This window comes from Tauraco erythrolophus, chromosome 1 (assembly GCF_009769465.1).
Source record: "Tauraco erythrolophus isolate bTauEry1 chromosome 1, bTauEry1.pri, whole genome shotgun sequence".
Classification (NCBI taxonomy): Eukaryota; Metazoa; Chordata; class Aves; order Musophagiformes; family Musophagidae; genus Tauraco; species Tauraco erythrolophus.
In genome coordinates, this window is record NC_141465.1 from 43,189,588 (window position 1) to 43,207,894 (window position 18,307).

At 38.6% G+C, this 18,307-nt stretch overlaps 1 protein-coding gene across 4 annotated transcripts in view; it reads left to right on the forward strand.

Annotated features, from left to right (window-relative positions):
• The first annotated feature begins 373 nt into the window (after nucleotides 1-373).
• TAB3 (TGF-beta activated kinase 1 (MAP3K7) binding protein 3) overlaps nucleotides 374-18,307 on the forward strand; it is a 52,329-nt gene continuing 34,395 nt past the window's right edge. For 3 of the 4 annotated variants that reach the window (XM_086618657.1, XM_086618672.1, XM_086618680.1), the window contains exon 1: nucleotides 17,048-17,081. The gene's annotated coding sequence lies outside the window, so the exon portion shown is untranslated. Of the gene's footprint in view, nucleotides 403-17,047; nucleotides 17,082-18,307 lie in introns of those variants that run through there. The other variant, XM_086618664.1, reaches the window with a different exon arrangement.

Genomic DNA, 18,307 nt, shown 5'->3' on the forward strand with positions numbered 1-18,307 from the left:
GTCGGCGCAGGCCGGGCCCCTCCCCCCGCCGCGCGCCCGGCGGCCTCAGCGCCCCGCACTGAGTGTGCGGCGCAGCCCGCCTCTCCCGGAAGCGCTTCCCGGCCGCGCTCCGGGTCCCCCTCCCCCTCTTCCCCCCCCTCCCCCCCCCCCGCTCCCGCAGAGACCCGGTGCCGCCTGAAGAACGCCCCCTCCTCCCCCGCTCCGCGCGCCGTCACTGGGGGGGGGGCACGCGCCTCTCCGTCCCCGGGAGGAGCGGGGGGGCCCGCGCGGGGCGCCCCGCGTGCCGCCCCCCCCGTCCCCCCGGCGGTCGCCGTCCCGGAGGCCCGGGACAGAGCCGAGGGCCGGGCGGGCGGGCTGGCGGGCATGCAGCCGCCGCCGGAGCCGAGCCCCCAGCGCAGCACGGTGAGGGGGCAGGCCCCGCGGGCGGGGGAGGGGAGGCGCGTGGGGGCTGAGTTTGGGGGCGGGCAGGGCTGCCCCGCTGCCGGGGGTGCCCCGTCGGGGAGGGAGGCTCAAGACGGAGTCGGGGGGGTGCAGCCTCCGTGGTGCCCGCCGTGCCGCCGGGCGGTGGGGTGACTCCGACCCCCGTGGCCAGGGGAGAGGCGGGGTGGGAGCGGGCTGGCGCTGGCTGCGCCCCGTTGGCGGTGCTGGGGGGAGACGGGCTGTGCTGGGGGAGAGGAGCTCAGCGAGGGGGGGGGGGCGGGGGGGGGGATCCGCTGGGCGCGGGGTGTGCGGGGGCAGGGGTGTGGTGATGGGAGGGTGCTCGTGTTGATCCTGGCTCTTGTTTTGCTGCCGCACTCCCACGCACCGAGCAGAGAAAACTTTGGTCTTTGTTTTTGGAGCCCCTTGGAGAGGGTGGTGGGTTGATTGCTCGGAGATCCCATGCGGGTGTCCACTTTGCAGGGGCTGCGGTGTCCGCTGGGCCATAGATGCTGTTCTTGCTGTGTTAAAAAAAAAATACTCAAACAAAAACCACAAAAAAGCCCAACCAAAACCCGAAGAAACTCACAGGTGAAAGAGCTGCTAGTGCCTCTTCAATATGTTGACTGCAGTATGATGCTGCTGCCGTTGTGGTTTGGCTCTGGAGATAGAAGGCTCCAAAGGTAGCAAGGCCTTAGTTATGTGGTGTCCAGAGTCTTGTCTTCCGGTCAGATTTGAGATCTTATGGATTGTTTATATTGGCTGTTGGGAAGAACAGCTTGGGGTTTCTTTTGGTTTGTTTTTTAGTATGGGTGGATACGGTGGATGGATGCTACCTCTCATTTATGGCTTGATACTGTTCCAGAGTTAATGTTTGACTGTGCAGTTGGTGTGTTTTCCCCTCGTTCAGACATGACTTTTAAGGTGATATTGGCTGTTCTTTCCCTTGCTTTAGCAAGGAGAAAACAAGGAGAAGAAAGGCAGTTGCTTAGACGTCTTGAGAGTAGCTGTGCTTTGGAGTTTGGTAGAGGATCCATGTCATCAAAAAATGGAATGGCCCGGGTATACCACTCTGGATGGTAGTGGAAAAACTTAAAGCAAGACAGTATGTTTGGGTAAATATGCATAAAACTGTCTTTGAAGGTTTCAGCGGTAACTAATTTGAAGATGTTGTTAGCAGTCTGTTAGTATCTTTGTAGCTGATGAATACAGTAAATATTAGCTAAATAGATAAATTAACTAAAAATATAGCTGTTTGTAATGCTTTTATAATTGCTTTTATAATAACTACATTTCAAGATTTTTCAGTTTGATGTTGTACAGTAGCTTTCCTTTTCCCCTCTTCTTCCGTTCTAAATAAATACTGAGAGAGGATAGGCCAACCCATCCCACTGGTGTATTGGTAGCCGTGTGTTATTTTTAGTGCTGGTGTTCACTGTTAAAAAATTGAGTAGTAATTGTTTATAGGCTTATGTTCTGTAACACGTCCTCTTAACCAGCTCTCTTTTCTTTGGTATAAAAGAACTTTTAAAACTTACAGGTAAAGCCTGCATGGTCAAAGGTCACTGTCTGTCCTGATCGCTTTAATTTTCTTTTCCAGATCTGTGAGAAGAGCAGTACTTTCTTCTGCCCTTTTTCAAGTATATTTGCAGTTAACATGTTTCATGTGAAAAGAAGAAATGTTAAATTCATTTCCTCTTAGTAGTGAGAGAGGAAGAGAATTCTTAAAAAAAAAAAGTATTTCACAACATTTCTTAAAGCCTGCCCTTTGTCCTGTCTTGTGAATGGTGTCAGTTGATAACAGCAATCTGAAGAATGCCATAACAGCCTGTATTAATGTATATATAGACTGTCTCTGTTCGTCCATAAAATTACTCACGTATCGAATTTTACACACATTAGTAAAGAATAGTAAAATCAGAATTTAAGTCTGCCTTTAATCTTAAATCTTTTGGTTTAGGTACAGTAAGTTGGATAAGTGTGATGGATGCTTATTAGGAAACTATAATGTTATGATTTATCCAGCTTGGGTCATAATCTTTACTCAAGTGATTGCAGATAAATGTAAAGGGTATTGTGAGATCGATGTCCATTCTTTCTTGTTTTCTGGATCTCATCAAGGCTCTTTTTTCCTTCCGTTACTTGTCATCTTGAGGAAGACAAGTCGAATAGGTGTTATGAAAACATGTCTTCTCTTCTACCTGGCTTTGGAGAGATGTCTGTGCTGATATCTGTCCGTTGAGTTGCAGAGGAGGAACGGTAAACAGTAATCACAGAATCACAGAATGTCAGGGATTGGAAGGGACCTCAAAGGATCATCTAGTCCAATCCCCCTGCCTGAGCAGGGCCACCTCGATCAGATCACACAAGAACACATCCAGGCGGGTTTTGAACATCTCCAGAGAAGGAGACTCCACAACCTCTCTGGACAGCCTGTTCCAGTGTTCTGTTACCCTTACTGTGAAGAAGTTCTTCCTCATGTTTAAGCGGAACCTCCTATGTTCCAGCTTGTATCCATTTCCCCTTGTCCTATCATTGGATGCCAGTGAGAAGAGCCTGACTCCATCCTCATGACAGTCACCTTTTACATATTTATAAACATTAATGAGGTCCCCTCTCAGTCTCCTCTTCTCCAGACCCAGCTCCCTCAGCCTTTCCTCATAAGGGAGATGCTCCACTCCCTTAATCATCTTTGTGGCCCTGCGCTGGACTCTCTCAAGCAGTTCCTTGTCCTTATTGAACTGAGGGGCCCAGAACTGGACACAATATTCCAGATGAGGCCTCACCAGGGCAGAGTAGATGCTAATGGTAAAGGATACCTTTGAAGTCGTCCAAGAGAATACATTAACATGATTCTTAAGGTTATCTGGTGATAGCTTGTCTCTTTCTATCCCCTCTCAAAAACTATGTAGTGCTTAAATGAAGTTAAGTTTTTGATTGCACTGGTCCGTAGATGCTTTCTCCTGACCTTAAACCTGTGATGATTCGTTTTATATGTATTTTTAAATAGCATAAGTAGCCTCAAAGTATGGCCTGCAAAAGTATTCTTTGTTAGGATCAGTTACGTATTTCTTTATGTACTGCAGTACATAATAAATAAGAAACTTGAGAAGATGTTTTATTGAATTATTTTTCAAAGAGCTCTCTCTTCAAGTGGGATAATAGTTCAAATCTGTCCTTCTACAGCTGCAATGTTTTAGAAAAATCACTAACAGTACAAGCAAAAACCTTTGATTTACTTCTTTGACACCAGAGATATTTTAATGATGATCCAAACATTGAGTAAATGGTCAAATCTAGTAAATTTTGGATAATGTCAAGTCTATCGTGTACGGTTAGTCATCCAACTCAAATATGGTATGACACATTTTGCTCTAGGAGTGTCTGTGTGGTGCTCTTCTTTCCACCGCTGTGCACTGATGAAGTAGATGCAGTACCTGGTGTTTATGTACCTGTGTGTGCATACATAAATGTAAGTAAAGATATTTGCAGTGCAAGAGTTATTTTTGTTACATGGCACATTTAAAAGGCATGTGACAAATTGAGAGTGAAACTAAGAGAGTTTATACAAAGCCTCAGACTTTTTCATAAGCACCTTTTGGACTACTTTTGACTGCAAGTGTTTCAAGTTGCAAGGTAGAAATATCTGTGACTTGTGGTTTTGCAATATTTTTTCCTGTCCCTGTTACTGTCTTTACTCAAACAGAAAAATAAAGCTAAACTGGAAATTGGTGGTGCTGCTTAGTGCAGTAAATTGGTATTTGGGTATTGCTTTCAAATCCTTGCCAAACTTGTCTGGTATTATTTGTCTTTTTTGCAAGTTGGAGCTGTCCTTCAGTTGTCTCCACAACGTAAATTTTCTGTAGACTGTTATTTCTGTGTGGGCATAATAGACGAAAATATTGTCTGAAGGGCAGTATTAGCTGTCCTGCTCTTGTGAAAGACCAAGAATCATTCTGTTGAGATTGAATTCGTGGTTATGTCAAGGTGCCAGTTTGCATGTGTGAAGTGTTATTTCTAAATGGGAAGGTGAGAGTTTTGGAATACTTGTTTAGACTCGCGTATGCAAATATCGAAGGTGTTGGTTGGAAGCATTTCCAGAATAGGTTCTTGTACTCTGCCGAACATTGAAGTATCAAAGTTGTCCTTTGAAAGCCTTTCAAATGGTGAATGTGCTAGTAATGCTGTGCAAACTTGTCTCTCCAGCTTCAGACAAACAATGTAAGTCTGACCTGATAGTGTAGGTGGTTCTGTGGTGCTGAGTATCCGTTCTGAGCATTGCTTATTCTGTGTGAGGTGGATAGCTGGTCAGCGACTTCTGTGCTGTGTCAGGCAGTGCTTAAAAGATGGCACTGTGGGATTAGTATCCAGGAGACACGTGTGCACAACTACCAAAAAAAACCACCAAAAAATCCATCGCTGAAGCCTTTTTATTGTCAGGAGAAGCCCAAACACATCCGGCAAAATTCAATATGTAATAAGAAGGTGAGATAAAATTAGAGCATTGCTAATAAACCATACAGATCCAGATGGGCAGTGAGTTCTTAATGTTTGTTGTTTTTTTTCTTTTTCTCTTTTTGAAGATTAATTGTATTAGATAGATCACACTCTGTGTGTGTCTCAGTTTAATGTCAGAGTAGAACTAACATTCCAGTATTCTTACACCACGTTTATTACTATGCTGAATGTTTCTCTTCAAGTACTGTTTCATAATAGCCAGCATAGCACTATAGTGTAAAAGTGAAAATGTAATTTCTGTTAAAGTTATATACAGCTTTGTGTTCTTAAGAAACATTAGTTCTTGAGTTCCAGGTGGGCTTTATTTATTTTATTCAGGACCTGAATTTAAAGTTGGGTTATTTTAAAAGCATCCTCGATGTATTACCAGGTTTCATCCTAACCTATTTCTATTGTAAGGAAAACTACTTCTCCTTTTGCTCTTTTCAGAGAGTTGTATAAAGCGGGTTTGCTTCATGAGCGAACAGTAAAGCTACAGAATAGAGATAAAGGTCGTTCTGCTGCAGTAGTGTTCAGTAAGCTGACTGTTACAGCTTAAGTCTAGGTGTTTTCCTACCTGCGTGTGGACTTGCTGGTTGATAATTAAGAATGTTATCTTAAAACCACCTTTCAACAAATTATGTTCAGTCAGTCATGTTCCACATGCAATAAATTTTAATGAAATACTTGTTTTCAAATGAAATTGTATATCCACTGAAGTGTATATTAATTTGAAAAGTGGATCAATTTCTGTGAAATCCCTGGTTGACCTAGGGATACTTTTAGAAACAAAATTCTAATACTATCAGTATTTGTCTTGGATGTTGTGGCAGAAAAAAAATCAGATGCTTTTCTAAAATATATTCAGTGTTGACTGTTTCTTGTTATCAGATTTGATAAGATCCACAGCAGTGCTAGTATTTTAATCTCGTTGCAGGTTTAAGCCTTCATTTTTCCCTTCCTTGGTTATGTTCTAATGTAATTTGTCCCGCAGCCTCATCTGTTTGAACAATTCGTACTGATTTACAATGTCACAATTTACTGAAAATAGCTGGCGAAAGGCTTATTTTGTTCTATGTATGTCATAGTATTTGTCATGTTGGTATAAATCCTCAAGTATAATTCTTTCTGTTCTGTGGGGTGTTTTTATGCTTTGGCTTCACTCGAGCTATGGGCGTTTATTCCTAGCGCTTGGAAGAGTTATGGATTTTTTATTTTTTATTTTTTTTTGCCTTTGGACATGGAATTAATAGTAGTTAGAGCAAGAGAAGGGGTGGTTATTTTTTGTTGGGTTTGGGGTGGTTTTTTACCTGAATGTTGTGCAAGTTACGAAAGTAATGTAAAATTTGGCTTTCATGTTGATGTTGTGGAAGATCAGCTTGTAGAAGTAGTAAGCCAGGCACTGGGTCTTTCGTGGAGCATTGCTGTTGAAAAGTATCTGCTTTTCTTTCCTGAAATTCTCAAGATTATCTTGATGGAATGGTAATTCTCACTGTAATCCTGCTAATGTCTGTCCAGAAATGACATGTCCGGATAAGGCAAAGTGTTAATTTGATACAATTTCACTCTGTTGCTTCATATTTGCTCAAAAAATGTTAATAGGATAAATTTCTACTAGCAAGCATTTCTACATCAAATATCATCTTTCTTCCCACTGCTGACTTGAAAGTGATAAAAACTTTATTTTCTGAGTAATTCTACTGAAATGGCACTATATGTCCTTTCCTGGTACAAATCAAGTTTTAGCTTCTAGGTGGCCTGGTAGTGTACAGATGTGACTAGTAATCTTGAAATTGCCAAGTGTTGTAAATGAACTCAGAACACTTAAATGAAATGATATTTAAAAAGAGACGTTTTTGTCAGTGCTTTTGTAGATTAGCATGGGTTTTGCAACTCATTAGTAAGTTTCAAGTGGACAGCATGGGGTAACAGTTATTTTAGTCTGTGTCTCTGCTTCATTTCCTGCTGGTAGGACAGCATTGTGAAAATGCGGTTATAAAAATTGCTTGCTGTTCCTTCTTTATGAGCATCAGTGTTTTATACAGGTATTTCAAAAAAGGTCTTGCTGTTGGTCTGAAAATGCTTCACGTGTTGTGAGCTTATGAATTTTTGAATAATTGTTCAGGATGATATATGCAGTTTTGTACTTTCTCTTGCTTCTATACTGAAGGCATTAGCCTTTGATGTGTACCGGTTGCAGTAGCCGGTAGTGACAGTGAGGTAAGTCCCTGTTCACATCCAGCTTCCTTCTGTGGTGATTTGAGTTTATTAGCACTTTCTGTGACAAACATATTCTTTCACTATTGTTTTCTTGAAATATCTAGTTTAAAGGAAGAGGGGACAGAAGGGGAAAGCAGTTTCTACCTTATCTGTTATAGTGGAATTAAGTTTATAAATTGCAGAATGTAGACCCTCTTAAATGAAATCTGCCTCTTTGCTTTTGAAGCCCTTTCTCCACATAAAGTAAATGCTTCTTTTCCTTTAAAGAAAGTTCCAGTCAAGTAAATGTTCTACCTGCCAATCCTTTTCTAGATTTGAGAGTTGAGGTAAATGAGGCTGAAGGTAGCCTTAGGCCTGAGAGAGACTTAAGTAAGATTAGCTTTTTTGATCTGTCTTTAGAAATGATCTTCTACTGTATTAAAAAACCCTAAGTAAAACCCCCAAAAAAACACAAAGCGAGAGAGAGGAAGAGTCAAAAACTCACCAAAGTGTTGAAAGAGTCCTTTCCTCTAGGAAGAAGGGGTCTGTGAGAGGGAGATAAATTAGTGACTTCTGTAGAGGACAACTTTTAAGTTTTCCAAAGGCAAGAAAGAAACTTGCTCTCAGCAACTCTGTACGTCAGGTCTTAATGTTTTTGGTACCATTAACTGGATGACATCTTCCTATAGTAATGTGGACCTTGAAGGATCTTCACTGATCTTTTCTGCTGTTAACTCAGCAAGGTACTAGTACCAACAACACAGACGTTGCTGGTACTGAGAGAAACAGTACTTCTATTTCTGGAGGAACACCCAGTCGCTTGAAAGCTGTGTTTCCCTAACTGACACCACTTTCTGTAGAAGTTGTAACAAAATGCGTGGCAGATCTCCTAAGAGCATATGTTACTCAAGATGTGATCAGGGCACAGAGGCAGCAGCTTGTGTTGTTGGGTTCTTAGCTATACATTTCAGTTCTGGGCTTTTCAGTTTCAGAAGTCCTGGTGCAGTTTGTTCTCATGTACATCTGGTAGTGAGAAGTCAAAACACAGTGTTAGTGGACAGGTATCTTCAGTCTGATGGAGGATTCCCGTCCTAGAAACAACAGAAAAGATGAAGAAAGATCTCTTACTTCTTTCACCTTTTAAGGAATCCATATCTTTTCAAAGGGAAAATTCTGCTCCACTCTTCTGGTGGTTGGGAGAGGTGGAGAAAACTTTTTATCACCAGTCTTGGACTCACTGAAGCGGTCCCTGTGGGCATTGCTGTTCACGGATTTGATGTCTCTTAGAACCTGGGCAAAGGGGAAGTGATGTTAGGGAACTGGAAAGGATCAAAAGAAGTTTGACTCTATTCTTCTGTGAATTCAGTTTTAAAACACCCACAGAACCAAACAACAAAAAACCAGTTCTTTTCTGTTTGTTCTTTTGTGGTTTTTTTCTCCCTGTCATTGATTCCTATTAAAGTCTACATCATAGATCATTTAGTCCATCTTTCTGTAAAGAATTCTAGAGAATTGTCTTAATGTCTTTTGTTTTTTGAAAGGTCCAAAAGTGACAGAAGAAGAGGGGGTAAGAAAAGAAAAAGGTTTAAGTATTTTTCTTTGATTTATAGCCTTTGGTTTAGGAGGGGAAAAAGTAGTTAACGTGACATTAACATTTTAGTATCTCTTGGTCTTATGTTTTTATTATGTGATAGGACACAGATTCCAGAAAGTACAGGCGTGTCTTATGGTAAAAGTTGTGCTCTCATGACAGTGGCAGCTTTCCGCTTTGGGGCTACTCTAAATAAATAAATTTTGCATGGGCATAGTTGTTGGTCTGCTGTGTCCATTTGTCCGTTCATGGAATAGTTGAGTTGAAACTTCATTAGCAGTGGTTTATAGTAAAGGCTACTGATATTTTGATTTAGTTCCTAAATGCTACTTTCTGAACTGACCATGTGTGTATACTTTTTTTGCCACTGCTAGTTGTATGTCCATCAGTAAAAATGGACTGCCACATGCTTATGTAAGATGCACTAATTTTTACGTGAAACTATTTATGATTCAGGCTATTTAGTCTCTTCAGAAAATGAAAACTTCATGTGCTTAGGGGGGATGCATTTAGACTTGCTTAGACCTTTCTTTTGTCTGCTTTCCCCGAGGTTTTTTTTTTTTTTTCTTTTTTTTTTTTTTTACTGCAGTTGGGGTTTTTGAAGGTTTTGTTTGTTTATTTTACCAGTAAATGTATGGTATTCTTAAACTTGTAGGTCAAGTTATTTCTGTGTATAGTAGAATTTGTGAATTATGTAAACATGTTACATAATCACAAATAATCTAAATTTTTGTTAAACTGTAAGAAATGTCGAACAATCAGAAAACTTTATGTTTTGGTTTATTTGTTCATGAGTAGCAATGATCCTATGTTATGTAGTATGAGCATTTTAGTTGCTTGGCTACCTGATAGTATGTACAGCATGACAAAATACTACTAGAAGACTATCCAGTAGACAGGTACTCTACCAAAAAAATGCTGGATTTTTTGCAATATTCAGGAACTATTATGGTGGTTATTTCAGGCACGTGTTCTTGAAAAGTAGTAAAATAGTTGTATTGTGATTGTATTAAAAAGTATTTTTCTAGAGTTCATTTAATGATTAATTACATTGCTATCTATGAAAAAAAAGTGCTTAAACATTACATGAGTTTACTAAGGTGTAAACATCAAGATTGAATTACATTAGGTTATTATTATGCATATATTTGAGTACATATATTTTGTGTTAGTTTTATGAAATAAGTTACAGATAGTCAAAGATGAATAACTTCTGCATTTATCAATGTAATTCTAAACTTTCAGCTGAGTAACTTTTCAGGAGGGATCTGTGAGGATTGCAAACTTCTTTCTAGGTGTTTGTTTTAATTCTTTCATGACACTGAATTATACTCATATCACTTCATTGCATCTCATCTTAAAATGCATAACATTTTTCCAGCGTAATATAGGTATTTTGCATAGTTTGCTCTGCTGTTTGGGTTATTTTCTCTGTTCTGCGATTCTTCTTGTTTGCTAATCGCTGAAATTTATTCACAAGTAATGTGGAGTTGTAGCTTTGTTTTTCCTGTGGTCAAGGCTAAGAACTCTTCCTAATTCATCCAAATAAAAAAGGGAATGAAGACTCAGAACAGCAGATTCTCAGGGAAGTTGGGAAGTCGACTCTTTTCCAAGGTTTAGGCTCCTGACTTGCTTGAATGTAGATCGTTTGGATTCCACAGGAATACCGATTATTCCATTGTTTAACCTCGAAAGTAAGACTTGTAGAAATGTTCTTTCTTTTTCTTCAGTGTCTAAAACGCTTAGTATGACTGACCAGATATATAGATTGCAGCCAGAAGTATTGGTTGCACAGTTGGTTGCAGCCATGAGGTGCTTGTCTTTCCCAGAAGGAAACGTGCTAAATGAAATCAAAGATTTATGAGTTGGACTGCTTTCATAATGAGATAGTCTAATTCCTAATAGTTTTTTTCTGGCTTTTTTCACCTAAAGTGAGAGTCTGCTTTTGAGATCTTCCTGGTGAAATCTCATGGTGACGTTTTGATCTAATGCTTCTCTGTCTCACCCCTGGCTGCCCACTTCTGTCTTAAAGTTTCATCTCTGATTATGGCACAAGGTTTCACGGGGTTTTGAGGTGAATCAGGGAGCTGATACAGATTGAGCTAGTGTTTAGGGTTTGTAAATCAAAGCTCAGCTTTAATAATGTTCAGTTTGCTATTTGGTCCCTAAACATTTGTGCTAGTGCATTGGGAGGAGCAAGCATTCAAAGGAAAGGAGAAGCAAATTTTCTTTTTTTTGTTTTTCAAAATATTGTATTTTTGCTGGTTTAAAGTGATTATGAAAGAGTCAGATGAGACTTCCTATGTGATAATTTTCTCTTGTGGAAACACCCAGAGTTTCTGCTATAGCTAGGCATTTTATGCTGATGAACACTTTGCTGGATGAAGAGATTTTTTTTCCTCCAAAACTTATTTCCTGAACTTAAGATTTTTCTGCCTCATGCTCACTTGTTTCAATTTTTAACGTTTTTCAAAGTTCAAATACAATCACAAAACTGCCTCTCTTTTTCTGAGATTGCTCATTTTTGTTTGATTTTTTTTTCAGTTGTGACACTATACGCTGGAGAAAAAAATCAATTAATTTCAATGTTCAGTATTTCTTTTCCCTTATAACTGCATATTTCTGTGTCTCTGCATAGAAAGGAAGTAGACTGCAACCCTATGCTCCATTAAAAAAGTTTGTAAGAAGCTTGACATTTGGGGTGTAGCTATGTTTGTAATTTTGGTGGTGTGTTTTGTTTTTTTTTTCCTTCTGCTTATTATTCTGTGCTTCTGATGTTTAAGAATTTATTTTCTTCTCCCCTTTTTCTGAAAATAGCATTCGATAGCACCTTAATCAGGAGTTCTAATGTTACAGAATTTACTAGTAAGTTAAGTCTTACTACTAACTCCCAGGCTAGCCTAGGTTATGTCTATTCTATTCTAAATGTCTCTTTAGAGAAGACTACGTTTTACACTAGTAATTTAAAAACTAATTTAAAATGAAAAATACATTTGAGAGTTCAATTTTATTTAGGTAAAAGCAGTTACATGAACAGTTCTGTAAATCATGAATGTATAATTTTGAATTCTAGTACTGAGATTTCCTTTAATTCTTTGGCTTTTATTTGAAAGTAATAATTTTAACTTTTACTTTTTGTAATAAATTATTAAAAATTCTCACCCTGCATACAATTTAAGCATACGTATTATGATTCTTTCATGATAGTGTTCAATTATTGACAAGTTTGGTGTACGTAGTGAATACTTTGACATAAATAAGTGGCTAGTCAATACTACAGTGTTCGTACTTGTAGCTTAAATGTATGCCTGTTTTTCTTTATGTGCAGTTCCTGTTTATTCTGGAATCAGTTCAGTTGAATTGAGTGTGTATAACTACATAAAGAATGTCTTTACTCTTATACATGCTTGGAAATTTGTTTATTATAAAGGCAGTGTCTCATTAGAAGAGTATTTGCCTATGTCCATTTAATTTACTTTTCAAACGTGTAGAAAGTTGGTCTTCTCATCAAAGTGCATGGTGGAGTGTGGAAACCTGATAAATTATCAAAGTAAAAAAGGTCTTCTACGTGCTTGCTTAAATAGAGAGAGTTGAATGTACAGGTGTTCAAATTTGTGTGAAATTTATTTTTAATTAACTTGAAAATTAGACAAAATATGTAATAAGATAGCTGAATTAAGAGTAGATCCACAGGTTAAACTGTTTATACAACAGTGGAGAATTGGTGAGCCTCGAGTATCCAAGGTCTTGTGTATACCCTGAAAGGAGCCTAGTAATCCTTCTTGGCAGAAGAGTTTGCTAAAATACTATACTATTGTGTAAATCTGGTAACTGGGGATTCTTTTGATTGTGGTTCTCAGGTAAATATTGTTTTGAAAAAGATTCCACTCTTTTTTAGCCAAGAAAAACCCAAACTTTAAACAGCATTGAATTTGGTTTACTATAATGGAAAACTGATGCTGTGAAGTAGTCATTAAGGTAAGAATCAATGACTTTTGTACTACAGGGGTTTTTAAAAATATAAACTCTCTTTGTTTTTTAAATTTGATGCTGAATCAAAGGAACAGGCATCTTACAGAGGTATCTAAATACTTAATTTGCATATGTCTCCAGTGATCGGAAGGAACAGAGAATCTGCATGCGATATATAGTCTAACTTAACAGATCTGTTACAGTATTGCTCAGCTCATCTGGCCATTCAGGTATTGAAAACCAGGTTTTAAATACGCAGTCCTATTTACCAGAATTATTCTTAAAATTTGCTTATTCGTAGCATTTCAGAAGTATGTTTATGTCTCGTTTTCATATAGGTTTGAATTCCATTTCAAAATAAAGTAATAGTGTTTAATTGTCCAGAAGTGTAGCGTTGCTTTCCGTGCTGTAAGGAAAGAATGACACAGAGAATAAAACAGATACCCTCCCGAATAAGGCTTGTGCCTCACTATAAACGTCAAAGATTTTCACCTCCTTCCCTCTCCTCCCTCTCTTCTGAAAGCAGAGAAAACCCAAAGCGTGCACCTGAGTCCAGGCCATGCCAATGCTTAAAGCTGTGATTTGTGAGAATTCTGAAGAAGTCACTGGACTGTTTGGTTAAGCAGAGGGTGTGACTACTTACGCTACGGTTTCAGAATCAAGGCATCAGATTATAATGGTTTTTTAAAGTATTTTTCCTTTCAACTGTGTTTTCAATTCTGAAATGTACAAATCTGCCACTTTGTGCTGCTTGTGTTAGGGCAGGTGCAATCCATCAGTTATTGGCTTCAGGGGAATACTCTGGTGGCCGTGTGTTTGGCTGGCAGGGGGATGACTACAAATGATTTTAAACTTCTTTTCTTCTGTCTAACCTCCTGTTGTATACAAGACTATATTTGATTTGTGGGGAGATACACGACCTCGATTTTTTTTTTCTCTGTGTTCTCAGCAAATGATGCTCTTCTAAGACTCCAGGGAGTTAGACCAAAAGACCTGTGTTCCAGATTGAAATTCTTAGTGTCTAAATGAAGAGCTGGGCTTGCTCCATGTTGTCTCTCTGTACAAAACATATGGACACTGCCACTTGTTAGCAGTAAACAAGTTGGGAGATGGATTAAAGAGCTAACTTAATATCATGTCTCCTCCTTATTGTGGCATCTGAGCGAGGAAACCACTGTACCGTATCAGGTGAAAGATAGTTAAGTTCTTGTTGCTTCCATCTGCAGCCACTCAAACTATTGGATGGATATCTGTTGCACTCTTCTGTTCTTGTGAAGATGAATAGCTTTGAGCACAGCACGAATACTAGAGCAATTTTAGTATGGTGTAAAGAATGTTTCAAACAGTTCTTCTGCTACTGCTTTACCAAGTTACCCACAAGACACTATATATCCCGTAAGAACGGAGAGGTCTGTTTAAACAAAATAGGACAGTGATTTTGGAGAATGCACCTACCTGGAGCTGCTGGACAGTATCTTCTTGTTATAGAGAAGTGAAATAATCCAAACCTTTTTCAGAGTAGAATGAGTTAGTAACTATTTTAAGTTGAAGCTGTCTTTGAGCGCTTTTTTTTTTTTTTCCTTCTTCTAAAGCAGGATTATGAGGATAGCTTCCTAAAAGGGAAATGAAATCAGAGCAGTTTATCCTACCAACCTTAATGGAGTACAGTGTGGAAATTATCTGGCTTTAGAGAGATGCTGATTGCTTCAAGTGTTTTAACTTACATGATGTTTAACTTACGTTTGGCAGAATATTTGTCATATAGAATAAAAATAAGGTATTTTAAAAACTGAAATTGTGAATACAGACTTCTGGGTGAAATGCTTTGAAAAGCCAAATACTGATTCCTGAAAGTTTCAGAAAGTGTGCTTCATTCATTTTGTCTCCTTTTTTTTTTCTGTAGCTGTACCTGATGAAAGTGAAATTGGCACATCACTTCACCATCAGCCAGCTGTGCAGAGTCAACTGTGGAAAGACTGGCTAGCAGTAAAGGGCCTCTTTAACTTTTTTACTGTAAGCCTGATTTTATAAAACCACAGAGTTGTTTAGCATATTCCTGCTATTGCTTGTCATCACAGACTCTGTGAAAGAGGGCTGTAGCTCTGTCACAAAATTGGTCTTTTTATACTCAGGTGTATATAAAAAGTCATGCATTCTCCAGCCAGGAATTGCCTGAATCCCGTCACTTCTGGCCTGGTACCAGACTAACAGAAATAAACAAATGTTAGAACTGAGGACATGAATACTTACAACCTGCCTTTGCAGGCAATGTCGCTGAGTAACAAAGGTGTCAATACTGCAAATACAGTTTTCCTTAACCTACAGAAGTCATGAATGAAAGCCTCTGGGAGAGAGGTAAAGCATGGTCTTCAGAATGAGTTTGTGTGGTTATATAGCTATGGATGACCTATGGGTGACTGTAATTCATAAAGCTTCTAATTTATTGTTAAATTGTTAGAAAAATCAGTTTTCAATCTTGTCTTTGGCTCAGCACACACAGAAGAGCATGAAAGTTATTTGACAATGTGAAGTCCAAGGTAATATCATTTGTGGAAGAGTTCAGTGTTGGTGGCTGCCCTTTTACTGCTGCTATCTGTAGTTGCTCAGCCTGCCCACTCTGGTGTTAAAACACCTGACTTGGTGCCGGGCTCTCTGTAAGGAAGATGATACTCTAAAGCTTTTATCAAGTAAAGCTGTTCCATACTGTTCAAGTCCTTTGAAGCTGTACAGAAATTTTGACAGGAATGCATCAGTGCATCTTAACTGTGTTCATATTCTGGTCTGCTTTGGCTTGTCCTATTTCTGGTTTAAGATTATGGAACGAGTGGGTCTGAAATATCTAGTCTTCCTCATGGAACTTTGCCACTGAAGCAGTTCCACAAACAGGGCAGCTACAGTTTTATCTGAGTGTCAATTGTTTAAACATTACCTTATGCTACTGAGGTTTCTCTCTGCGACAGTTTTAACATAGAACTTACTTAGAGAAAGGAGGAAACTCACAGCTTTTCTTTCACCAGACTTTTTTGTATGCTATTAGTGTTCTTTATAGGGAAGGCTGAAGCCAGTGCAGATGTATGAATTTATATAGTATTGAAGGCACATCTCCGCAGAAAGTCAGTCTTGGGGCTAAGCTGAGATAAAATTTTTCATCTTAAAATAATGTTAATAGAAGATGAATGTGGCCTTAAAAGAAAACAAATTGTTACAGAAACAAAAATTTAATTTTAAGGCATTCTTCCCTCTCTGTTCCCAAAAGCAAAAGGGGGGAAATAAAAAAGCTCCATCTAGAATTTGTGACATCTGTTTATCTAGCCACATACACACGTGTGTGTACATATATATATATGTGTTGTTGACACATGATGTTTTTATTTTTAAGTATCTTTTCTGTTTTGCTAGGAAATTGGGTACAGCAATTCCTCAACTATGCCACACACTGAAGCATCTATAGATGTACATGTGTGATTATAAATAACCTAAATATAATAATATGTTATCATTAGATTGGAATAAACCTATATAGATAAAATTAATATAACGTTATGTGTAGCCTCTTAATATGACCTCTTTTTGTGACACCCTTATGGGTGGATGTTCATGCAAAGACTTGTCAGAAGATACCACAAAATGGGCAAGGTTTATGTTACAGTTCCTTATCTTAACAAATTCTCCTGGAAAGATAGAAAAGAGACATGGTGCATAACTTGTCCACCATATTTTACAGCAATTAGTCATGTCAAAGAAATTTATGCAGTCAGGCCACCAAAGCTTAATTCAAAAGTGGAAGTTGATGTTTTCTGGTGTGTAGGGAGTATGTGATTTGTATTTCTCTGTACTGTTGGTAATCTTTTTGCATTGCTCTGTGACTCCTGTCTGTTGCTTGTTTTTTCTGTGTCTATCCTCTCTTTATTTCTGTCCTCTTTTTTGTTCCCGTTTATATACGCCTGACAACTTCCCTCCTCTGTTTCCTCTGTGTAGAGTCACATCCTTCATTAGTAAGGGATTGCTGGGGATCCTGAAATAAGATTTTCTAATCCCCTCATTCAACTTCATTTCTTTCTAATCTAGGGTTTTTCTTCTAGTTTAAGGTGGCTAAAGTGAGGAGAGGCTAGTAGTAGTCCGGACAGAAACAGTGTCGCATAGGTGTTCCTGCTTACCAGTACCGTTTTTCTCAACTGGTCATCTTGGATATGAGTTTTAGTGAATTTAGTAAGCAGGCAGTCTTTGCAATAGATGTTGCTTTTTGCACTGTGGTCAGTTAAATGGTTTGCTAATAAACTTACACAGGTCATTTAGATTGAAACTAAGGCTAGTTAGTATCTCCTTTTATCTCTGCAGGAAAATGAATACTTCTTTACAGTTATAAATACGCTGTGCTATCGTCGTCTTGATGATGCAGAAAAATGTGAGTTTGAGACAAGGTGTGTTTCAGAAATTGTCTGCACCCTATCCTGTAATGCTCTTCCATGTATGCAGTTATAAACAAAACAGAAATCTTTGATTCAGTTTGTATATTCAATACAGAGTATTTTCAAGGTTTGTTACATAAAAGCTCATCAGAGACTTAACAGAAATTGTACAAGTCTGGTTGTTTTAAACTGTTGTTTACAATGTTTAAACTGTTAGCCATCACAAAAGTCTGTCAGGGATATTTCAGAAGCAGGAAACCTGATGTTTAAACAGTTGACTTAGAACCTTTTTCCTCTTTCTACCTTAAGAATGGCTTAATTCAAATAGTTCAAGTTTTCTTTGGTAGAAGAAACAATCAAATTTTATTTTTTAAAGTTTCCGTTGTCACAAATCACTCGTCCTGTGGCTAATTCATAGCATGGTTGACTAAAAGGAGTAAATTTAAATTTTGTAGTTCTTACACAGCTTCAGCTGACTCTGAGAGCATGGCCAAGCTTTTACTTCACTGTAAAATTGTTTGCTGAGCCACTCAAGTAAATCAAATAACTGGTTAAAAATTCAAATGGTATAGCCCTGAATGTGTGAAGTGCAGCAGTGTGCCTTTTATGGAAATATCAACAGGCTCAAAGGACTAACGTGATTATGTTGCTTTTACTCTGCAAATGAATGGACAGCAGTTTCTTTAAGATTTATTGATAGCGATTCATTTTTTTAAAGCAAACATTTTTAACATGGAGAAGCCCAAATCAAGGTGAGAAGGTGAAGAAAAGTGAGCAAGACATTTAGGCTAGTTCTGTGAATAGCCATTTGAATATGTAACAGTTGATTTATGAGTGTAGTTAACACTGAAATTTTACAAGTTCTGTGTGGTAAACCAAATGACAGTTTGGTTGTTTTTTTTTTTTTTAAATCATGACTGTTGTCTTCAGTCGTTTCGAAACTTCTGGCTTTAGTGGATGCTTCTCTGAACTCTTGCAGAAGTAAATACAGCATTTCATTTTGTGGAAGGACTCATTGTATTTTGACCAGTATAAATAATATATCTTGCAGCATAGCCTGTTCTGAACGTCTTACAAGCGAATTCAAAGTGTAGCAATGACTTTGATGTAGGAGCAGTAGCTAATGCTGAGAATCACTTGCCTTGTGTAGGAGCTATCAAACATTTCTTATGCTGGAACAGTGTTAAATTCCTTTTGAGCTGAGTGAGATTCAAACTGGTGA